This window comes from Dermochelys coriacea, chromosome 1 (genome assembly GCF_009764565.3).
Source record: "Dermochelys coriacea isolate rDerCor1 chromosome 1, rDerCor1.pri.v4, whole genome shotgun sequence".
NCBI classification, from domain to species: Eukaryota; Metazoa; Chordata; order Testudines; family Dermochelyidae; genus Dermochelys; species Dermochelys coriacea.
In genome coordinates, this window is record NC_050068.2 from 48,220,246 (window position 1) to 48,245,400 (window position 25,155).

Consider the following 25,155-nt stretch of genomic DNA (forward strand, 5'->3'; position numbering starts at 1 on the left):
CTATTCCACTTTGTATAAATACATATTTCATTGGCCCAAAGAGAGAGGCAGGAGATGTGGATTCAAATCTCTCCTCTGAATCAGGGACAGAAGATTTGAATCCACATCTCCTACCTCTGAGGTTTCAGAGTAGCAGCCGTGTTAGTCTGTATTCGCAAAAAGAAAAGCAGTACTTGTGGCACCTTAGAGACTAACAAATTTATTAGAGCATAAGCTTTCGTGAGCTACAGCTCACTTCATCGGATGCATCCGATGAAGTGAGCTGTAGCTCACGAAAGTTTATACTCTAATAAATTTGTTAGTCTCTAAGGTGCCACAAGTACTGCTTTTCTTTTTACCTCTGAGGTGAATGTCTTAATCACCAGGAAATGGAATCATTCTCATTCTCTTGCTCTCTATCTCTTTGGCCCATTGAATATATATGTATTTATACAAAGTGGAACAACTTAAACAGGAGTGACTGAGAACAGAATAGCCTATAGCTTGGTGATTAGGAGGGGGATAGCCCTGCTATAGAATGGGGATTCATTCTTGCCTATGTCTCTAATATGCCAGGCAAGAGGCCTAACTGTTGGGCTAATGTTATAAGAGGGTCAGATACACTCACGCGCACTCTCTTTTCTGAAGATGGCCCTGAAAATCTTTTTCTCAGTTGAAACTAATTAGATCAATTCACAATGGTTTCAGGTTTACTGAAACTGCATTTTTTGGGGGAATAAACTATTCACCTGAAAACTTTTGCCAGCTGTATGTATACAGAAGATTTGAATCCACATCTTTGTCCTCTGCGTTCAGGGTTATTTCAGTAAGGAAAAAGTCCAGAGAATGATGTGGAAAAGTTGAATCAGTGTTCTTCCAGGTTCTCTCTGGGATACTGTTATTTTTTACAGTAAATAGGAAAAGGGGCCAATTTTGTCTGTGACCATTATTACTGCTTTTTACTCTTATTTGCACTGAAGAGCCAGAACAAGAGAATGTGTACTGAATTCTGTTTCTTCATGTGCCTCTCTCTATCTAGGTACTTATTTAGGATCATTGCCACAGTATCTGAAAACTTTGCAGTCTTTAAAGTATTTATTCTCAGAGTAGTCCTGTGAGGTAGGGAAGTACTATAATCCTCATTTTTACAGATGGAGAGCTGAGACACAGCTCAGGTTTATACTACAGGGACTATAGCAGCATAACCCTGTAATTTTAATAGAAATGTAAAGCAACATATGAGAGTGTTCTGCAAAGCCTCATCACTGGCCTCAGTCAGTATGCACCTGGATTTGGCTGGTGTTTGGGTAACAGCAGCTCCTTGCTGCCTCCTGCAGCTTGTGTGGGTAGGGCAGTACTGCTGATTATCACCACCCAGGACAAGTATCCAATTTACGGTAGTTGGCTCGTCGGTTTCTCTGAAGTTGTAGCATCAGGAGCTGTTTTCTGCCATAAATTAACTCCAGGGGTGGTGTTGGAGCAATGGGAGCAGAAAAATTGCTGCATGTATAGTAGGGTATGTGTGATTATTTTCCTCTTTTCAAACTTCAGTATTTGAATGTTTTGAGTCACGTCCCTTTACAACAAGAAGAGGGGATGTTAGAATCAGAACGATCTCTGGAAGTTGGGAATAACAGCAGGGGCACTGGAACAATTTTTATAGAGGGGATGCTGAATGCCACTGAACAAAACCGTAAACCCCGAATGTGATGAAAGCTGTGCATTCAGCTGCTATTATTACATCAAGCCTGGAGGTGGGGTCACACTCCTAGCACTCAAGTTCCAGCACCCCTCTATAGGAGGAACCAGCAGCTAACCCTCATGAAAAGAGGTACTGTAAGGGCCCCCTCTGGAGGAAAATGAAAGGTACTGCTGTTGAGTTACCAAGCAGTAAGACGTAGCTAAGTAAACTAGCCGTGGATGTTTTATTTTGTTTGTGTGTTAACCCCTACAAGAAAATTAACACTGGTAGAGGAGAGGAGAAAAAATAAAGGGATTTCTTTAAAAGCGTTAACTTCTGAAATAACTTAGGCTTCCTCACAGCATCCACCTCACCATTTTTCAGTCTCCAAACATCTGTCCATAGCTGACAGGCATCCTGACATCAGATGGAGGGGATAAGTACCCTTCCCTGCTCCAGGAATGAGGAGCAAGAGATAGACTTTATTGTAAACAGGGAATGGCAAGAAGATTCAGAAGTCAACAGTTAGACTGGAGAATCTACAACTCTTACACTTGTATGTAAATTTAAATTGCAGTTATGTATAGAGATTTATATATGTCTAGCACTTCACACAACAAATAAAGATAAATGCAGATTGCCTGACCATAAAAATCTTATAATCTAGGTAAAGACCACCACAATAGAAAGAGGACTGGGAAAAGGGGCAGTATAAAGAAAAGGAAAATAATCTTATGTGGTCACATGGGAAATTTATTTTAATTATTATTGACATATCATATGTGTTCAGCTTGCAAGTAAAAATGATTTCCTAAACTGCCAGTGCAACAAATTTTCTCTGAGCCCTGAAAGTCTAGCTGGGTTCTTTACTTTTGGTAAATTATCACCAGCAATAAAGATTTGTCAGGCAAAACGTTACCCTCTTTTATACCTGTGCAGTGCTGTTTTTGTTTTCAAGAATGGTGGAACAGGCATAACCCAGGGCAGACAGAGTTGCAAAGATGTAAAAAAAGCCAGGATTTGGCCTGGCCCTGGCAACTGGATTAAACTAACAATTCTGGCAATGAAGGATCCAGTTTACTCTTGTAGGCTTTATTTAGACTATAATAACAAATTGTGTTAGCTAGAATATTTTAACATATTTTAAAACTTCAGTGAAGATCACACATATTGTATTTTAATGTTAGATAGCTGAGGAGAGTCCTAGGAAACCTGTCTACACTATGGTATCACGTTAACTAATGACAATAAAAAAAACTTTATTTTTAGTCTAGACAAAGCCCTTTGTATTAGCAGACTTGTTGAGTGAAGTGTTGTCCCTTTTTAAAAAAACATAACTGCAGTTTAAACTTGTTAGTTTTGTCTTCTGATATTCTGGCTCTCCTCTTTCATAGTGTTTACCTGGGAGATGGAACTACACCATATTTGTGCTCACTTTCCTTCCAATCAAGTGATGCACTCATTGGAGCTGCTCAGCTCTCCTTGTCTCCCCCTCCCAAGATTAAACACATTTATTCATGACTGCTCAATAAGTAGTTTATAATTCCTGCTAATTTTAGGAAATATTTCTTTTGCACGGTGGAATAGACTGTCTCTCTCTCCCATCTGTCACATTGATTGTACAGGTTTCAGAGTAGCAGCCGTGTTAGTCTGTATTCGCAAAAAGAACAGGAGTACTTGTGGCACCTTAGAGACTAACAAATTTATTAGAGCATAAGCTTTTGTGAGCTGTACAGCTGTACAGCTCACAAAAGCTTATGCTCTAATAAATTTGTTAGTCTCTAAGGTGCCACAAGTACTCCTTTTCTTTTTATTGATTGTACAGTTCTCTCTGCATTTGGACGGTGCATTGTCCCTCTGTTTCCACCTCTTGCATATGGGCCTTGCTTTCCGTATTTGGTGAGAATCCAAGTCACTATAGTGAGGTATTCGGCTAGTTCAAGAATTCCGTGCTAGGATCTGTAATAGTGTAGCTTGTTGCTTTTCCTCGTGATTCATAGGTTGGTGTCCTAGCTGTTGGGGTGTCATCTTCTTTGCTTTTTCCTTAGGGGATGGGTGTTTCGCTTCCCTTGCGGGAAGTTAGCGTTATTGCGCCCAGTCAATGAATACGTATTATGGAGCTGGATCACGCTTTCGTTCGGGTTTACTTTTTAGCTCTCTAGTGCTTGGCAGGGGGAAGCAGGGTTTGCTGTGATGGCAGCAGGAGTTTAGTTTTCTGTACGTTGCTTAGATGGGGGGAATCCGAGCCGGCTCCGCTCCGCAGCCTTTATAGCTGAGTTGCTCCGCAGCCCCCCGGTGCTGGTTTGCACAGCGATATGCGGGGGTCTCGCCCCTTTGAGGGGGCAACTGCCTGGCTGTGGAAGTTGTTTCTGTGCGAGTCCGGCTGGCTCTCCCTCCGCCTGCCCGCGCCTGTGCGGGGCTCTGCCCGCGCCGGCCGGCAGGGGGCGCTGCTGCTCCGCCCTGCTGCCCGCTCGCCTCTCTCGGCGGTTCCATTGGAACCGCCGGAGACAACTTGGCGCCATTTTGAAGTCTACAGGCAGAGCGGGGCGATCTGCGGAAGGGGAGGCGGCCAGAGGCGATTGGCTGCGGCTACGGCGGCGGCTCCTCTCCGAGCCCAGAGCAGCGGCAGCGCGGAGCGGACCCGCCTGGCAGTAAGGAAAGGCGGTGGCTGCTGCAGGGGAGGTAAGGAGCCCGGCAACGCGGCCGTGCACCCCCAACCGCCCCCACGCTGTTTCCTTTTCCTTTCTCCCCCGCTGCAGTCGGGCCGGAGCGGCGCCAGCCCGGACCATGCTGCACGGCCAGTGTGTGGGGGCGCCCCCCCCCCCACCCGCTAGTGGCTCCCCTCCCCCCGCCGCCGCCCCTGCTCGATCTCCAGCCTCTACACACTGAACTTGGCGCCCCCTTCCTGGTTGGGGGGGGTCGCAGCGAGGGGGTGACCTTGGTGGGGCTTTGCCCCCTCCCCCGGAGTTGGTGGCTGGTGCTGTGGGTCGCCCCCCGCCCTTTCCCCGGGTGGCCTGGGCTCTTGCTGTTTCCCTGGCGGGCGGCGTCGCTCCCTCAATGTGCTGCTGGCTGGTGGCTCCTTGTGGCGGAGCCGTGCCGAGGGGGTTAACAATTGAGTCCCCTGGCGCTGGCTGTCCTCTCGCTGCCCCGGGCAGCTGGCCTAGCCCCCGCTTAGCGGCACCCCGGGTTCCCGCAGCCCCTTCGTGCTGCTGCTCTGGGTCGAGGGGGGGGGGGAAGAGACCCCATCTCGCTCCCTTCAATTCTCTCCACCCCCAGTGATCGGAGGCTGCTCAGCTAGGCGGAGATGGTGACTGAGGACGACCTGGATTTGCCGGGTCACTATTTGCAGCAAGCTCGTTCTCTCATGTTGGTTTTTTTTTTTTTTTTTTTACCACATTTTGTTGTGTGTGGGGGGGGAGAGATGGATATTTGGTTACTACATCTGAAATTTTACACTTGAATTACCAGGTGAAGGACATTTTGTGTTTAAAATATGTATTGTTTGAGTCTCTGGTCGAGGAATCTAAATCTGTAACTTCACGCTGCTGCTAATAACTCCCTATCTGTTCTTCAAAACAAATCAACAATAAATGATGGGGTACAAAACTGAAAATTGAACTGCAGTAACTGAGCGCTTACAGGACAGGATTTTACTCTAAAAGAAATAATGATATTCTGAGTTGCATAGGTATTGACTTTTAAATGGTTATCTATTGATAACTATTTCTTGTCAAGTGTGTTATATTAACTCTAGTTTAACACAGTTACTGAATGCCACACAAGCCTTTATTTGATTTCAACACTTTATGAAGCGATGGGGAGGCACTTTCGCCAAGGTCAGTGTCTCTTCATTAACTGTGAAATAAATAACAAACAAGGTAGAAAATTTTAAACATTGAGGATATTTAAAGTGGAATACATCTCAAATCTTTGATTTCGGGGGGGGGGGGGTAATGCAGTGACATACATTTTCACATTGCTTCCTTGCAAACCAATTAAGTTATAGTCTTTCTGAAAACAACAGCAGGTTCTAATCTATTTGATCAAAGTTGGTGTAGTGCATTTCATGTGTAAAATACTATGCAAGTTCTGTGTATTCTGTTTTAAATTACTGTGGAGAACAGTTTAAAAACCTTGAATTTTTTTTTGAACAGCACTAATTGTGTTTAGCTAATCGAGGTAGAATTTAATTAGGAGTTGAAGCAGAATTAGGAAAAGCTATTTCACTAGGAGGGGGTGATGCACTGGAATGGGTTACCTAGGGAGGTGGTGGAATCTCCATCCTTAGAGGTTTTTAAGGCCTGGCTTGACAAAGCCTTGGCTGGGATGATTTAGTTGGGGTTGGCCCTACTTTGAGCAGGGGGTTGGACTAGATGACCTCCTGAGGTCTCTTCCAACCCTAATCTTCTCTGATTCTGTGAAACATTTGAATATATATTATGCACAAACCACCTTAAAAAAATGTATGGTTGTGTTAGAGAATCAAGAAATGATGCGCTCTTTTTGACTGTAACGCTCTTTTTGACTGTAACGTGCCATGTGCTCACCACCTACATCTGAAAGCATGTGCAGGAGAAAACAGTTGTAGTTAGCCCCATACCTTGTGCATAAGTATTCAACCTATGTTCCCTTGTACCCATGTTTCTTATTCTTATAGGTCAATGGTAATATCTAATACTTCATTTACACTTTTTACTAGTATACCAGTTGGTTGGTATACCAAACTGTAGTTCTGTGTGTCTTGTCTGAGAAGAAGCTGGATAAACTAAAGTTGTGGAAATGTGAATGTCAGATTTATGTAGCAAGTTCACATGTTAAACACATTTTGAAAAAGTCAGTCTTCAAAGTAGAGATTTAAGTTGGACAGTTAGGAGAAATCATTAAGGTTTAAATAAAAAAATGTAAATACCAGCAATTGTCAATGTTTTGAAAAGGAAAAGTGTAATCCTTTATTACTCTTGTCTCTCTCACGTGTACATATTTTCTAGAGGCAGTGCTGCATGTCTGTGACTGATAACAGGAGGTTTTTCTGGTGGGATATTTTTTCTCACTCTTGTTTTATCTTTGTTTTTCTCTTCTGTCTCTGGTCTCCCCTTCTCTGTCATATTTTTATTGAGCACTGATGTTGTACTTCATGCTGTACAAGCATATGAAAAAAATGTATAGTCTAGTTCAGACAGAGCACAATTTATACATAGTAAAATGATTATAATGTAAAAGTGTTTGAAGTCTAATAGTGATAATAATTGAAAGGCTTCTTGGAGGAAGTGTTTTCTGAGGTTGGATTTGGAGGAGACAACATACTCCTTTTGTGCAGCAAGTGGAGTATTTTCAAAGGTCAATTTGGAAGAAGGCATGAAGATGAGTGGAAGGAGGATCCAAAGTGGGAGATTAGGAGGTAATTTTTAGGTTCAGGAAAAGTAGGTTAGGAAAAATGAGAGCAAATTCATAATCTCCTCTTTGTTCGCCCTCCTCGATGCTATTCAGCCCCAATTCTTTGCTAGGCTTTCCTTCCTTTACTGTCTCTTTTCCTTCAGGTTTCAGAGTAGCAGCTGTGTTAGTTGCAAAAAAAAAAAAAAAAGAAAAAAAAAAAAGAAAAGAAAAGGAGTACTTGTGGCGCCTTAGAGACTAACAAATTTATTTGAGCATACGCTTTCGTGAGCTACAGCTCACTTCATCGGATGCATTCTTTTCCTTCAGACATCCTTTGCCTCCTCCAGAGTAGTTCTACATTACTGTCGAGTGGCAGTTATAGTGTCTAGCACTTTTGTGCTGATATGACAGTTCATCATGCTTTCATAGGTTTGTAAAAATAATGCAGTGTCTGTGTATGCAATCATATAAACAAAATAAACCCCAGAAAGAGTGAGAATTTTGAGAGAAATATTTTAAAATCAGTCCTGAACTGTGGCTGATGTGTGAAAAATTCTGAAAATTCATTGGGTATTAAAAAGGTTAAGTAGCTTGGTCCTCCTCTGTGAGAGTAGTGGGGAGTGTGTTAGGTTGCCTTAGTTTATGGACAATGCTTGAGTGGCATCGACAGGTTCTGGAGGCAATTGTGTAGACATCAGCTGGAGAAGAATTGCCAGAACAGAGGGCCTTTAAGAATGGACTCTCTCCTCTTCCCTGCCTCCAAACACACCTGGAAAAGTGAAACCATTTATATTTGTGTGTATATGTGAAGATAAAGGTGTATCTTTATTAACCCTCTCTGTGAAATTATCAGTTAAAAGTTGGTCTCAGAAGAAATTTGATTTTCTGTTTAGTTTTTAAATATAGTAGCGTATGCTTAATTCATTTTAAACAAAGTATTGATACAAACAGAAAATGAGTTTGGTGAGCGTGGGATAAACCTTGCTAGCGAGGGATTGCATTAACAAGTGTGTATATATTGTGATTTATACAAGTAGCTATTCTAAAGTGCTAAAAGATTTCACAATAAAAATAAAATTTACACAGTTCATACAAAAACTTTAAAAGACAACAAACCTAATCTAAAGTAACTCCTGTTATGTAATGTAAGAAACAAAGAATCAGTGCAGAAGCATAAAAAACTCAGCCTTCTTAAAGAACACCAATCTCTTCCCTCACTCCTCCTACCACAGATTACCTCTCCAATCTTACTCCAAAGCATGAGAAAATAGGTAGGCCTTGAAGCATGTCCTGAAAGTCAAGAGTTGTAGTGTTCTGGATTGGGGGGTGAAGTAGTGAATTCCGGAGTTGAGGGCCTTTGGTGGTGAATGTCCTGCCAGCAGCCCCCTTGCTTTTAAATTGAGCGTGTTCCAGCTCTAGTGCCTTAGCTGATTGTAACTTTGGTGTAGTATTTGTGGTGAGAGATGGTAAAACAGCAACTCCCCATCAACATTAGATGGGTTATGTTGGTGTTAAATGTTTTTTTATTTTATTTTTTTATTTTTTATCCGAGATTTTCTAATGCAGACTTGTGAATCAGAGTGGTCTTCCATCGGGATCACTAGGACTATTGACAGACAAGGGTCAGTGTTAACATAACAGATACAGAATTGGGGTCGTAAGCAGTACATGAGAATGCAGTCTTTTGGTGTTTGTGGATTAAGTAAACAAAAAAAAATTGTCAGATCCAAGAGATGAAACTGGTTCACTAAGTAGTTTAATGTCTTATAAACATTGTAAATAGTATGTGTGACACAGATTGAGGCATAGAGTAGACTTTTTTTTTTACAGTAAACTGTATTTTATTGTCACGGAAATGATACATATCTATCCCTCACAAAGACTTTTTTTGGTAATGTCAGCTCTTCCCACTAAAGTGTGGTGTTCTACCTAACTTTAATAGAAACCGTGAAATGGAAGTAAAGAATAAAACCTCCTGGGTTCCCTTTCCTTCTATCAATTTTTAAATGAAATTGCAGCCTTCAAGCAGGAAAATATAAATTTTGTGTGTGTATGTGTTGCTCTCAACTTTGTTTTAATTTACACTCTCCTCCCTTTTATTGCAGGTCTCATAAGATATGCAGTTGTCAATGTGGTGGGGGTTGGATGTGTGCCACTCTGCAGATCTAAGAATCTGATGACCCATCTTTAGAATTTAGAAATAAGTAGTCAACTGCTCGGAGAAATTCCTACTGCAGATTTTCCTCAAGAGTGCCATTTTTTTACACTTGTGCTACATCTGCTGATGCACTTCTTAATGAAAAAATAAACACAAGTGTCCTTAAAGTCCAGAACACAGATCATCCTTATTTTAATCCCCCAATGCTCTGGTTGCCTAAATTATCACTCATACCTTTTCATGTAAGGAGGACTAGACCCTCACTAGTGAACTAAAAGCCTAGTTATTACTGGCTTTGGAAAGGCAACTATTGAATGGGCTCCTTTCCCGCTGTACTAAGAGTTAGCGTAGTCTTTTGCTTTCAAAGCAGTTCCAGCCTTTGCTTCTCTGTCAGTTAAACCCAGTTTATTCTTTTGGAGATGACTATAATACAGTTAAGCCTAATATCAATTTCTGAGATAAGTTAAACTAAAAAAGAAAAAAAATTGACACTTAATTGTTCCAAAATTGAGAGATTTCAACTCTTGTGACACTAAGTGGATGCAAGTCATGTAATTTGTAGGAAGTGTCCAAACATTTCTTTAATTAAATACACACACTCTCCATGTCCAGTTCTAAAACCCCTTTGAATTTAACTTATTTGCTTTGTTTTTCTTAGCCCTGGTCTACACTACAAACTTATGTCAGTATAACTAAGTTGCTCAGGAGTGTGGAGAAAACAACTCTGAGTGATGCAGTTATATGGACCTACCTCCCGATATAGAGAGTGCTGTATCGATCTGTGCTCTCCTGTCAATGTAGGTAGCATCTTCACTAAGCACTATAGCGGTGCAGCTGCATCACTGTATGTGTAGACATGCCCTTAGTGTCTATAGACTGCTTTTGTATATATTTTCGTGGATATTGCAGATAAAGAACTTTATTTTCTATAGATTTGGCAAAGTTCATCCCACACAACCCTGATTTGATTAAAAACAAAATGGGCAGAAGTTGTAAGTTGAGAATATGGGGCAAAAGTGCACGTTGTGGAAGAAACTTTGTTTTAAGCATCCTAGTGAACTTTTGTCTCTGAAACAAGCAGAAGTTTTTCTGCTGTTTGGTTTTTTTTTTGTTAAATGTTAAGCATATCTGTTATGTGACAATGTGAAGATTTTAGGTGGCTTAGGGTGGATTGATTTAAATCAAGGTGATTTAAATAATGATTCAAATGACCAAGTGGAAAGCCCCAATTTAAATCAATTTTTCTCTGTACTTCAGCTTTTTTCTAAAGAAAGGTGTATTCACATTGGTTGACATAACCATTAAAATGTTGATTAATTTACATTAGATTTGATACATCTCTTTTCTGCCTATGAGGGTATACTATAATTATTTAAGCAATTATATAGCTTAATATTTTCATATTAATTGTATATTTGTAAAAAGAAAAGGAGTACTTGTGGCACCTTAGACTAACAAATTTATTGGAGCATAAGCTTTCGTGAGCTACAGCTCACTTCATCCGATGCATCTGATGAAGTGAGCTGTAGCTCACGAAAGCTTATGCTCAAATAAATTTGTTAGTCTCTAAGGTGCCACAAGTACTGCTTTTCTTTTTGTGAATACAGACTAACATGGCTGCTACTCTGAAACCTGTATATTTGTAGTATGTTAAAAAATGATGAATGAGATATTGCTTATTTACTAGATAATTAACTCTTTGCTCATGATTTGTGTCAAGCTACATTAGGACAGTAACTGGAATTTAATTAAACTCACAACAGCATATAAAATTTATTTTTATTAAATCAAAACAAGCTCACAATACAGTACATAAAGCTTGACCTCAAGTTAAATTTTTTCCCTGATGCTTTCTTTATATAGAAAAGTGATAGACACATGGATTAAGCATATTTATTTTTAATTTAAATGATTTGACAGATTATAATAAATTTAGGCCTTAACTTATTTTGTATTAAATTCAGATGTAATTTTAAGTGGGTTTATTTTTAGAGAGAGAACCATATTACAATTTTTTTTTTTAACTTTAAAAAAAGCATTCTTTTTTATTCACTGATACACAATCATGATTTTGCTCTTAGCACCCTGCAAGACATTGGTGGTAATTTTACTGTTTGAAATGAGTGTGAATCTTTCTGATGGCTAAGCATTTAGAGACATTGTTTTCCTGTGTATAGAAGTTATCTGTTTTAAAGAGAATAAATTTTGCTGGCATCAATTTTTGGGATTTCTTTATGGGGTGTGATTTGTGCGCTTCTCCCATTGCTTAATCTGAAGAGGCAAAGGGCTTTTGGATGGATTGCCCTTTTTTCTATTCCGGTGCCTGGTACTTGTACTATTACCTGTGGATTCCCTCCCGTCTGGACAGCTTTTACAATGTGTTGGGGAACTAATATAAGCTAAAAGCGAGATTTATTAACATGTGCTGCTATATTACTGGCTGGGGATAGAAGGGGGAATTTGGAGGGCCCCAGATAACCCCTTTACTCCAGCACAAACTTTTCACCTCTAGTTGAGCTGAAACCCTCTGGCATCCCCTCAGGGTTTTGGTGGAATTAGGTTGAAGGAGTCAGCTGGTCAGAGGTGTATTGTTCTTTGAGTGCAGGTTGCCCGATGCATTTGGGACCATGTGTGTCTTAGAGTGTGTATCCTATTAGTGTTTCTGTAGTTAAGGTTGAGGAGATCTAATTTTAAGTTGCATGTTTTCATGCTCATATAATTTACTGAAAAAATTACCTGTTTGCTTGAAGTTCATGTATGTTCTCAATCCTTTTTTTTTTTTTTTTTTTTAAACTTGATAGAATTCTGTTTTGGCTGTTTTGAGAATTCAAAACGTTTTACAGGTGTTTTTTCTAAACAGAATTTTTGGGAAGTACTATGTGTAATCGTATAACTCGTACGACTTCATAAAAGCACCTTTAAACTAAGTTTGTAGTTCTCATAGGCTCATTACCTCATCCTGTTTCAAATACCTCCTTAAGATTAATCTCTTTTTGCTTACAAAACTCTACCTGCTGATCAGGGCTAAGGAGGTGACAAATTGTGGCTGTCCTTCCTCTTCACTTACTAACTTGCCCGTTTCTTGCCCTAACTACTGATTGCCCCCCTTTCCCCACCCTGTTAAAAAAAAATGTAAAACAAAAAAGGATGACAACGTTTAAACAATAAAGCTGTGCTGAGTTTTCACCTTTCTAATTTTTATGTTGTATTGCATTTGTCAACCTTTCGTCTGTGTCTTCAGGGCAGGGATTGTGCTTTCCTCTGTGTCTTTGTCTATATGCATACAACTTGTATTAGTTTAATTAAAATTGTTTTTAAAATTTTATTTAGCAAATTAAGCTAAATTGCTTACTGGGGTAAGTAAGTTTTATTTGTATAGTGCCTAGTAAAATGACTGTAGTAAATGGGGTCTTTAGGTATTCATATGTAAATTAATAAAAATTGAGAAGTGCCTTAGATATATTTGAAGAAAAATAGGTAAGTTAGAAAACATAGTAGTGTATGATAGATGTACATTATTTTCTATTCTGAACAACTTAGGAAGGTGCAAGATTTTAATAAGCATAGGAATACAAGTATTTTGGGCATCGTACAATTAAATAAAAGTTTAGGCATAAGATGAACCAGATTAGTTTTACCTGAGTGGCATATTTTAATCAGTGTCATTTTTTAAAAGCATTATACTGTCCTCTTAAACATCCCTTGACTCTGCTGGCATCTTTGCCAAACACCTCCAGCCATGCATGCCACCATCGCAGATGTTTATCTGGATGTGTTCAATTGTACATTCAATTGAAATTTTATATGCTCTCACCTATATGGCCAGAGGGCATTGCACTCACTATAGGAAAAAATGGAAAAACTTGAAGCTAGTCATTCTGAGGTGCCAGGTTAACTGGGCCCTTTCCAGTGGTACCTTATTACTCAAGTTTCAGAGTAGCAGCCGTGTTAGTCTGTATTCGCAAAAAGAAAAGGACTACTTGTGGCACCTTAGAGACTAACAAATTTATTAGAGCGTGTAGCTCACGAAAGCTTATGCTCTAATAAATTTGTTAGTCTCTAAGGTGCCACAAGTACTCCTTTTCTTCTTCTTACTCAAGTAATACTTCTAAAGCCTAGATTTTTGTTTGTGGAGTTGGAGAAGAAATCAGTATTCAGGAACTATCTTGGGTCCTGCAATTTAAAATGTTTAGTTTTTTCTTCTCCGCCTCTCCTAGATTTTTTTTTTTCCTTTTTGCCTTTATTTGCTCTCATCCCTTTTTAGCAGATTTACCCTTCCCTTATATGTGGGAGGATGGAGCAGTTTCTAGGATCTCCTTTTTCTGTTTCCTTCTACCCTATACCAGTGCATGTCTCTCTGATGTTTAGGATAGGAGTTTTAAGGCTTTGTGATTTTTGCTACCCTATTTATTAACTTTACTAACACACCATTATTGCTAAATATTGGTGTTAGGGTTTGGTTGTGCTGGTGTGCCCTGAACCAAGGAAGGAAAGAAAAAGCAAAATGTTAAAATGAATTTTTACTCACTTGTATTTTACATAATCTCCCTTACGCCATAGACCTGAAGAAGAGTTCTGTGTAAGCTTGAAAGTTTCTCTCTCAGTAACAGGCGCTGGTCCAATGAAAGCTATTACCTCAACCATCTTGTCTCCTTTATTCCCTCTCATTAGTTTAGGGATTTTAAAGGGGGAAAATTCTTATTTGAGTTTCTCAAATAGTAATGTCTTTGGAGGAGTTTTAGGTGGTAGCTCTCAATTCTTATGTTCTGTTATTAAAGACTGATTCTGTTTCCTAAAAGACCAGTCAAGATGTACACACAAATGGAGAGAAGGTTTATTTTTATAGTAGTATCAAGAGGCTATTATTGTACTAATAGTGTAAAAACATAGAAAGCTCTCTGTTCACTGACACATTGAGTAAATTACCATGCTCCCCAGAGGAAAAAAATCCCCCAAAGGAAAGGCAACTTTGTCCTCTCAAACTCAACCAAGCAGCACAAAATCTTTGGTAGTGCATTTACTTGTATTTCCTCTGGTCTGTTACTCAAGCAATTTTTAAAATTACCCAAAGCCTTGAAAACCCCTAATTAGCAAGTTTTTCTGAACTTCATTTACAAATTCATTTGGTTCTGTTTTATACTTTATTTTAAAAATTTCCCATTATAGATTTAAAACAACCACCCTAGCACCTATTGTTCACTTTGGACAGTTTAAAATTTCAACCCAGGATGGGATTTAACACATCTTCCTTTTGTACCCTTTCATTGTTGTTGTTTTTCAACTAGTTGGGCTGTTAAAGTGATGGTTAAGCAATTTTTCCTCCCCAGGGACAGTTCAGAGGATCAAATCTGATTGCCATCTGAGGTCTGCTGTCAGTAGATCACAAGTACTAGGCAGTCTTTTCCTTTCTATTTGTATGTTATTTTCTCCGCTTCAGTTACTTTCCTCACTATTTTTCTTTTCCCAGTTTTTTATTTTGTCCTTTCCTTCAAATTTCTGTCCTTTCCTGTGGTCTCAAACCTGATACTACTGTTGTGTATAATACTAAATGTGTACTTAAGCACTACAGAGATTGGCCTTAAAAGAAGTGAAATGCAGAATAATGTAGAAATGTTTGAGACTTGTATATTGAAACAAAGATTGTGTGTGTGTTTAACTCATTAAAAGGACATCATTATGCACTATTTTCAGTTGATGAAATGTAAAGAAGAAAAGGGTGATATTTCAAGGCTGGAAAAAGCGGTAAACAATTGTGCTCCACTCTTCACTGCAGCCCGAAATAGTTTGCCTGACTGTATAGGGAGGATTATACCTTTTTGGTTTCAAGTTTATAGCTGTAGTCTATTTGGATTATGAAGTTTTTGGTTGACACAGAAGTACGTGTGGTGTTCCTCTCACCTTTCCTCCACTTTACCAGAAACTGAAAGATTTCGAGAGACAGGGATGAATTTTCTGTGAGAGTTGGCTAAGGCAGTTGTCCTTATTGCAGAATCAAGTTCCAAAAGATTAGTACTAATGTTCCAGCTCTTGGTTCTACTTTGCTTGCTGCCCGTCTAAAACTCTAATGTTGTCTGACTATATCAGGACTTTTTATTCCCTAAAATGGAAGGTTTGAAGTTTTTGTAGTGTTCTCCTGCCTTCTCAAGGATACTGATGTGTGGTCTGGCTTGAGCGTATTTGTGTTAGCTAGGCTAGCTGAGGTGTTTAGGTGGGCACCTGACCTGATTAGAATCTGGTATGATGAAAATTCATTCTGGATCTGATAGTTCTCTGCTTTTCTTGAAAATGATGATCTCTCTGATACAGGGTTAGGGAGTGAAGAGTTTTTAAAGGGGGTGAATTCTGGTGCAGTTTTATTGGACTCTGTTTTAGGAGTAATTATTTCTGAGGTGTTACCTAGTTGAACTTTTCAGGAGAGGACATTGTAGAATTCAAATGGCCTTCTGTTTCCCATTCCTTCTCCCCCATTTCCACCTTCAGCCAAAGAGAACAATTGTGACTATATTAATCAGAGAAGTTAGATGGCACCAGGGCACATCCAAATAGATGAGCATCTCTTTCGTTTGATTGGTTTAATGAACTTGGAATTCCTTTTGGAGACCTCTGTCAGTGCATCCTGAGGCCTTGAAATACAGTTTTTGAAAAGAGGATAGTAGTGGTATCAAGGACTTTATGTGGTTAGAATGAGCTTCTGGAACTAGCTTTTTTTTCATTGTATTCTTGATGAAGAATTTGACAGTTTCAGATACAAAACTCTGAGCCTTTAGAAAAAGCCTTGTTTGCTTTGCCTTCTGTCTCTAAAAGGATAAATTTGAGGTATTGCTTGCTCTGGGAATAAAAGCTGAACAAGGAAATGCCTTCCTCCCAGGCATTTCAAGCTCTTTAAATTCCCATCATAAACCAGTATGTAATCTCATTAATCACATTGCCTAAAGCCAGAATACACTTATCCGATCCTTCATTTCAGGCCAATGCTACCAGCTATTACTACTGTAATTAGATCTATATTTAAACGGCTTAAACATACTGATTAATGAAAATGTAAAGCTAAACAAATCATACAGTAAAGGAAAAAGATTGTTTTAAGACCACATTCACAAATGTAAAGAAAACAGATTTATTAGGGCATGGGCTTTATAACTGAATGGAACTCCTAGTCAACAGCTCGAAGCATATATATCCCTAATAATTTAAACTGCAATAGAATAGTCCTGAGATCAGGAAGCACAGTTCATCATTCGTTCAGTGATACAGTAGGGATCTGCAGAGGCAATTCCATAAAAACACATACATCTCTGATGTATTGCAGATGAAGTAAGTTATTGAATCTAGATTTCATTAAGCTTGTTACTGAATTGTAATATATTGAATCCTGCCCATCTTAGTCGTTATGGATTGAAATAAAAAAAATACTATTTGTGTTCCAAGGACCAAGAAGGAAAGTTGAATGCTATACATGACTATTACAACTGTGTGTTTATCATGGCTGTACTTATAGCAAAAACTGACATTTTTTTTAAATAAAAATGGTTTCTGCCTTTGGCCAGTTTGCTACTAAATAACTCCTCCATGAATTTTTGCAAGTTGGTTCTTTGTAAGCCCTGTGGAGTAAATTTTTAAATGGTTTTAAACCATAAAAGTATATCTTATTTTTCTCTTAAATTTCCTTGACACACAACTTAAAATATTCTTTGGTCTGACTTTTCCTCTAACTAAACTATGAATTTTGCACTCTTTCCCATAATACATCATTCTTCCAATCTTCCAAATAAGAATTACTTGCTAGAGTTTCTTATTTAAGAGTTTAGATTTTAAACCCTTAAAACTTTGAACCTGTTGGTTGAGACTGGTACCTTCAGTACATTTTGGAATTACATTTAAAATTACATACTCCTGCAAAATAGTACCTGTGAATGTAATTTGATCTAGTGGCTTTAAATTTTGCATGTGTAAACTGAATGAACCACCAATGTCTGTTTTCATACTCTAGTAATTAAAAAGAAGTACATGACCTGTTTCAAATGCAGTTTGAAGGAGTAAACTACTCATATACCAACATGGAAAATGCAATATAATTAATACATGTAACTAATGATTATCACAAAATAAGTTCTGCTGAAGGAATAAATCTCAAAATATGATTTAATGCAACAAGGCTTCTGTAACAATTTCTAGTGTATGGTTTTTAGAATTTGATACAACCAATAGGCAAGTTAAAAAAGATTAATTATATGGCTAATCCTGGAAAATGTGGTATGGAGGATCAGTTGCCTGCCCATGCGCTAGACTTCCTAACATTAGAGCCATAGTATTTGTGTTAGTTTATCTGTAAAGCTATACATTACACACACAAAACTATGTTAAAAGAACATTGTTAAAGTTGCAAAGTCAAACATTCAAAAATTAGTAAATACCAGAATTAGGGAAGCCTCTGCTCTGAAGATAGTTAAATTCATCATAGGCTTTTCTATGGTGCTTATAGTATCTGATTGCTTCACAAATATCAATTAATTTATCTTCACAACAGCCATGAGTTGAGAGGTTGCCTTATTGTCCGCATTTCTTAGATGGAGAACTGAGAGATTAAAGTCAAAAGTTTCAACTGATTATGGGTACCCAATTTGAGACACCTGGAACCAGATTTTTCAGAGTACTTGGCATTATATAGCATTTTATATATTCAGGCAGAGCTCCCATTGATTTCAGCTACAGCTGAGAGTGCTCAGCAGTCATGTAAGTTAGACCCTGGAGTATCAAGTTAGATACCCAGAAAATGAGGAACACGTAGTTAGTGACTGCCTCTGAAAAGTTTGGCTTATGTGACTTTCGTAGCATTGCATAGGAATTTTGTGGCAGAGACAGGGATGGACACCACTTTTCTAGGACAGAATTCAACTGCCTTAACCATGAGACCATCCTTTCTCTTTTATGATCCCCTTCCTCATTCATTACACACCTTCTCACTTCTGCAGCAAAAGAGGTAGGGGATCCTATAAGCAACCACCTTTTTTACTAACTAAAATAGTTAATTTTTTTTTTAAATAAATTAAATAGACCTTGTCAGCCAGGCCAACATGAGGAACTTAAAATATTGGCTTCTGCAGCTAACTCAGTCATCTTTACCTTCATTTTCCTGTTCATAACCCGGAAAAGAAAAACAAACTTTCCTGCTTTTTCAGGTCCCAAACAGTTTTTCAATTTGCAACGAATTAGTCCAAAGGAAGAAAGTATTCTTTCTACACAGGCAGAAGAAGCTACTGCTGTTAAAAGTGAGATTATCACTTCAACAATCTCTGAATCGAAGTGCTTAAGTGACTTCCACCAGTTCACTGGTGTGACTTTCTTTAAAACATCATCAGCAAACACATATTTCTTGAATGGTTCTTATTCCCAAATTGGGTCTCTCTTACAGCTTGCTGCCATTGTACGTTTTCCCTTCTAGTGAGAGAATAGTATTGTAGATCTCAAATCAATGAAGGCTACACTTGGAAAGACATCAAGACTTCTGGAATATGCTGCTCAAACAGTTTTTGTTTCTACTGCTTGTCCCTCCCTTCTCACATTTATCTCCAGACTACTTCTCCTTGTCTAGCTCTAGTCCACCCCCAACAATCTTCTATTCATTGAACTTTTTGAAACTTTTCACTTTTAGAGAGAGATAAGGGATTGACTCTGTGTACACACATTTTCAGAGGTACAATAGGGTTGAGGTCTTATTTCTCACCTCTATATATTTTATTTATTTAAAAACATTTTTGCTGTTAACAAGCATGTTACCTCTGGGGAGACGCATCCACAGTTTGAGAACTGCAAAACTAAGCATCTCTGATGGTATCTTCTAGACTGAGCACTGAGTCCCATTGGGTAGATAGAAAGATGAACCTAAATAATCTACACAGAAGCCCTTGGAACCCCATAAGATTGGGTCCCTAATCCATGAAGTATTGGAACTCATTTACAAAATTTTTCTTAAACGTTATATGAATATATTATCTCATACTATAGAATTAGAATTTATAATCCCTATTCCATGATGAGATATCTTTGAGCTATAATGTATCTTAATTAAAACTAGCTTTAGATAAGTTTTTCCCTCAAAAAAAACCCAAAACATTTTATCAAAAAAAATCAGGTTTAAATTAAAAAAATCATTGAGTTTTATCCATCCTGGTTGGATGTCCAAGTCCCAAATTCCACACACCCATACCCAGTCAGCCCCAGTTCTTTCCCAGCTCCTTGTCCAATCTCTTGCGCATCCCCCATCACACTGGTTCTTTGTCCTAGTCTTCCCCTGCACTGACCCTCCTCCCCCAGCTCCTTGCTCGTCTCTTTTCCCAGCCAGTCCAGTTCTTTTCTGCATATTGGCTCCTTGTCAGTCCATCTCCTCTGATCCCCCCATTCCCCTCACGCTGGTTCTTGGTCCTGGCCTGCCCCCTTCTCCTATGCCTTATTCAGTCTCATTATTCCCCTCCCCCTAGCTTCTAGTTTAAGTCTTTTTGACCAAAAAGTCCTTGACTCTCTCCTCCAACTGGCTCCCAGTCTCCTCTGCTCCCTCCCAGTTCCTGCTTACCACCCATGACGGCTAGCTGGAACTTTGCTCGCTCTTACTGCAAGCGCCTTAGCAGTGTCTTTTGTTCTTAGTATAAATAGTTATTCTCTATAGATATACTTTTCATATAGTTAGTAGTGGTTTGGTAGATAGTTCATTTCCCCTTCGGGGGTATGCCCGGCTCTTGGGGGTTCAAACTCTGAGAGTTCTGTGGAAAGTTTATGCCCAAGAGTGATCCTCGCTCATCTTGCCTGCGATGCCTTGGTGAGACTCACCAAAAGGACAAGTGCCGCATTTGCAAGGGTTTCTGCCCAAGAACCCTTAAGGACAGAGAGCAGAGACTAAAACTCCTGCTCATGAAGGTGGCTCTGGGACCTCAATCCGACTCGGGACCCAACGACCCAGCACTGAGCATGTCCTCTTTGGTGCGCAGCTCTCTGGTGCCAACGGCGCGTGAAACAGGCCTGGCTAAGGACTCTAAAGCCCACCTGCATTGCCACTACTCGGGCCATAGGGCGTCGGCCTCAATTCGGCACCATTCTCCATCTCCGCTGCCGGTAAAGAAGAGGCCAGTGAGGGACCGATCACCCCCCCCTCCCCCCGAAGCCTAAGGGGCCGGTGCCATCTGCAAGTGGCTTGGGACAGACCACCTCCACCTTGCTTCCACCCAGGGTTTCATCGACTCCTGCCCCGGCTGGGGTCCAGTCGAGTTCGAACCCTCCTCAGTTCCCGGACTTTCTGGTGGACATACAACCACCATCGATGCTGGAGGCTTTCAAGGTGGCAACGGATCTGATGCGCCTCCTGGTGCCGTCCTCCCCCCCCAAAGGAGGGACAAATCTCCAGCGACCGCACACCCCCGTTCCACTCCAGGGGTAAACCAACCATGATGGCCCGTCGGTCTCCATCTCTGGCACTGCCTGCCCAGACGCAGGAAGCACACCACTCCCCGGAATCAAGTCGTTGTTTGTTAGCGACCCAGGGGACTGCTCCTCTGTAGTCATCTTATTTGGAGACCTCAGAGTTGCAGGTAGACTCAGTTCGATTTAGCCGATCGCGGAGCACAAGGTCCACGTCACGGTGCAGTCACCAACTGTACCCGGCACTGTGGCAGCAATAGTGGCAACCACCTGCTCAGTGGCTGTTCTGGACACCTTGGGCGTACTATCAGAGCCAGGGCCAAGTCCATGGTCCGTGCTCCAGAACGGTGTCGGTGTCCTCGACGTCGTTTGTGCCACAGTCAGTGCTGGGACCACTGATGACGGCACCGTCCTCTGGCGGAGTGGTCCTGCCAACTCGCATGTTTTCAGCACCAATACCTCAGCCAGCTCCGGCACCGGTGGAAGCCTCAGCTCTGTCCCTACCGACCCCGCTGGTCTTGATCCTGCCAGATTTATCTGTCCTGGCACTGGCTCCACAGCCGAAGTACCGTGTGCTGAGGGACCCCGGCGGCGGGGCCAAAGGCGGTGAACTTGGGTCCACCTCCTGTTCTTTCTCGTCCTCACCCAATGAAGCGGTCGTGGGTACTTAGATGGCCTCAGCTTTGGAAGACAACTGGGTTCTTCAGCTGCTTTTGAGGCGGCCGCCCAAAGCCTGGGGATTCAGGCAGAGGAGGTAGAAGAAGATTTAGAATCTGTCATAGACATCCTGGCTCCCTCCAGCGCATTTCAGGGTTGCATTGCCATTTATCAGGTCGATAACCAAAACATCTAAGAACTTGTGGAAAACTCCTGCTTCTCTGGCACCTATGGCCAGGAAATCGGAGCGCCGCTACTTTGTTCTCACTGGAGGGTATGAATATCTTTATATCCACCCTCCTCTGGAGTCTTTGGTGGTTAACGCGGCCAATCAGAGAAGGTCAAGGATTTCAAGGATCCACCCTTAAAAACAGGGATGCCAAGAAACTGGACCTGTTTGGCCAGAAGGTCTACTCGACAGCAGGCCTGCAACTTCGTATAGCCAACCAGCAGGCCACAGTAAGCCGCTACGGGCATAACACCTGCTCATCTATGGCTAAGTTTACAGAACTTCTGCCCCAGGAAGCTTGTGGAGGAGGAGAAACTGGTCTCCCGAGCGTCTTTGCAAGCGGCCTTGGATGCGGCGGATGTGGCCTCCCGCACTTTGGCCACAGGGGTGGTTATGAGGAGTGGCTCCTCGCTACAGGTGTCTAATCTTCCCCACAAGGTCCAGCAGGCCATTCAAGACTTTCCCTTTTGAGGGTGTAGCTCTCTTCTCCAAGAAGATGGGTAAGAGACTTCACAGCTTGAAGGACTCGAGGGCTACCCTTCGTTTGCTAAGGCTTCACACGCCTACTACCCAGCGCAGACATTTTAGGCCTCAACCTGCCCCTCGTCCTTACCAACCCCAAAACCGCCAGGACGCTCTGTGTAGGCGGAACAGGAACACTTGGAGGAGGCAAAGCCCTCCCTCTGGACAAAGCTCAGGCCAGCCCAGGGTCCCACCGGGCTCTAGACCACCCTTTTGAGGGTACATTTAAGGACGGCTTGCCAGTACGACCTTTGGATCCTTCCTATCATTCTTTCTCGTCCCGTCTATCCCCTTTCTACCGTGCCTGGTCTTGAATTACTTCAGACCGATGGGTGTTCCGCACGGTAGAGAGGCGATATTCCATCCAATTCTGTACCCTCCCATCCCTCTTCAGGGACTCCTCTCATGAGCAACTTCTAATTCAAGATGTGCAGTCCCTCCTCTCGGTAGGGGCAGTGGAGGAGGTTCCTCAGGATCTAAGGGACAAGGGTTTCTACTCCTGGTATTTCCTCATATCGAAGGCCATGGGGGGCCTCAGACCCATATTGGACTTGTGACAGCTCAACAAGTACATAAAGGAACTCAAGTTTTGCATGGTCTCACTAACCTCCATTATCCCCTTACTGGATCCAGGAGACTGGTACGCCACCCTCGACTTGAAGGGCGCATATTTGAATATTGCAATAGTCCCACGTCACAGACGCTACCTCAGATTTGTGGTGAACAGAGGCCACTACCAGTTTGCCGTCCTCTTGTTCGGACTGTCGACTGCCCCCCGAGCATTCACAAAATGCATGGCAGTCGTTGTGGCGTTCCTGCGCAAGCTCCAGATTCAGGTTTTTTCCATACCTTGATGACTGGCTGATAAAGATCGCTCGAGAGCCTAGGTGGAGTCTCAGGTCGAGTTTATAAGGAGAACCTTCCTCAACTTAGGTCTCCTCCTGAATGAGGAGGAAATCTACTCTGTCCCCAGTGCAGAAGATAGAGTTCATAGGCGTGGTCCTGGACTCTACCCAAGCCAGGGCATACCTCCTGGAGGCCAGGTTTCGCTCATTTCAGGACATCGAACAGAGTCTCAGATGGTTCCCCACGACTTCGGCAAGAAACTGTCTAAAGCTGCAGGGACACATGGCCTCCTGCATGCCAGGCTCAGGCTGCGCCCATTCCAGTCTTGTTTGGTGTCTGTGTACCGACCAGCCAGAGATGCGTTGGACAGGGTCGTAACCCTGCCCCGCCTGGTACTCGACTCCCTCCTATGGTGGCTTGACTCTTGAATGGTTTGCACAGGGGTCTCTTTTGCCAGCCCTTGCTCACCTTTGTGTCAGACGCCTCTGATCTGGGTTGGGGGGCTCACCTAGGGGACCTCAAGACCCAAGGCCTCTTTTCTCTGGTGGACCTCGCTCTTCCCATCAATGTCAAAGAGCTGAGGACAGTGTGTCTGGCATGCCATGCTTTCAAAATGCACATAATGGGTAGATGTGTTTCAATCCTCACGGACAACACCTTGGTGACGTTTTATATCAACAAACGTGGGTGCACGCTCCTCTCCCCTGTGCCGAGAAGCCCTTGCCCTGTGGGACTTCTGCATAGAGCACTTGATCCACCTGCAGGCTTCATACCTCCCAGGGGTGCGAAACATGCTTGCAGACAGCCTCAGCCGGACCTTAAATGGCCACAAGTGGTCCCTTCAGCCAGATGTGGTGAGCTCAATCTTCTGGTTCTGGGGCTCTCCCCAGGTAAGCTTGTTTGCCACTCTGGGCAACAAGAAATGTCAGACATTTTTGTTCCCTTGGGAGCCACGGCTCGGGGTTCATCGGGAACGCCTTCCTTCTCTCATGGGAGGGCTTCCTGCTGTATGCTTTCCCACCCATCCCCCTAGTCCAAAGGGTGCTCCTCAAGATCCGCAGGGACTGGGCCAGAGTCATACTAATAGCGCCGGCGTGGCCGCATCAGCACTGGTTCACCTCACTCCTGGAAATGTCCACAGCGGCCCCACTCACCTTACCGCTGGTCCTGACCTGATAACGCAGGACCAGGGCCGACTCTGGCACCCAAATCTGGAGTCGCTCCACCTTATGGCCTGGACACTCCATGGCTAAGTGCCACAGAGCTGTCTTGTTCAGACCAGGTCAGACAAGTCCTCCTGGGTAATAGAAAGCCCTCCACCAAGGCTACTTACCTGGCCAAGTGGAAAAGGTTTTCCATCTGGGCGGAGCAATGTAGTCAGTCACCACTCCTCACCTCCATACCGTTTATACTGAACTACCTCCTTCACCTAAAGCATCGAGACTTGTCCCGGTCATCAATAAGGGTCCACTTGGCCGCTATCTCTGGCTTCAGATGATTTCTCGGTCTTTGTAAACCGTATGGTCAGTTGTTTTCTCAAGGGTTTGGACAGGCTCTTCCCACACGCGTGTCAGCCTGTCCCTGCCTGGGACCTCAATTTAGTCCTCTCCAGGCTTACAGGCCCACCGTTTGAACCTCTGGCCACCTGCTCCCCGTTAATCTCTTGTTCAAGGTCGCATTCCTTGTGGCAATTACCTCGGCTCAATAGAGTGAGGGCCCTGAGCTCCGAAACCCGAGTCCCCTTACACAGTTTTTCATAAGGTTCAGTTCAGGTCTCATCCGGTTTTTCTCCTGAAGGCCGTTTCCCATTTTCACGTGACATCTTCCTCCCAATGTTTTATCCCAAGCCACACTCCTCTGATAGGGAGCGCAGGCTGCACTCACTGGACATATGTAGGGCCTTAGCCTTCTACATAGAGACAACTAAGTCATTGTGGAAGTCTGTCCAACTCTTTGAAGCCATGGCGGACAGAATGAAGGGCCTCCCGGTATCATCTCAACGCATATCATCATGGATAACGTCCTGCATTAGGGAATGCTATACGCTGGCAAAGGAGCCTGCTCCGCAGATAACCGCTCACTCTACCAGGGCCCAGGCTTCCTTTGCAGTGTTCCTGGCACAATTCCCTATTCAGGAAATTTGCAGGGCAGCTATGTGGTCCTCGATACATACATTTACGTCGCACTATGCAATTACACAACAGTCCAGGGACGATGTGGCTTTTGGGCGAGCTGTGCTCGTCTCTGTGGATAACCCCGACCCCACCTCCTGAGCTCTAGCTTGTGAATCACCTGCTTGGA

The 25,155-nt window shown here is 42.2% G+C and overlaps 1 protein-coding gene across 2 annotated transcripts in view; it reads left to right on the forward strand.

Annotated features, from left to right (window-relative positions):
- Positions 1–3,796: 3,796 nt before the first annotated feature.
- The window catches only part of PDS5B (PDS5 cohesin associated factor B), a 260,336-nt gene continuing 238,977 nt past the window's right edge, over positions 3,797–25,155 (forward strand). Inside the window, exon 1 of one of the 2 annotated variants that reach the window (XM_038410765.2) lies at positions 3,797–4,342. The gene's annotated coding sequence lies outside the window, so the exon portion shown is untranslated. The remainder of the gene's footprint in view (positions 4,343–25,155) is intronic. The other variant, XM_038410755.2, reaches the window with a different exon arrangement.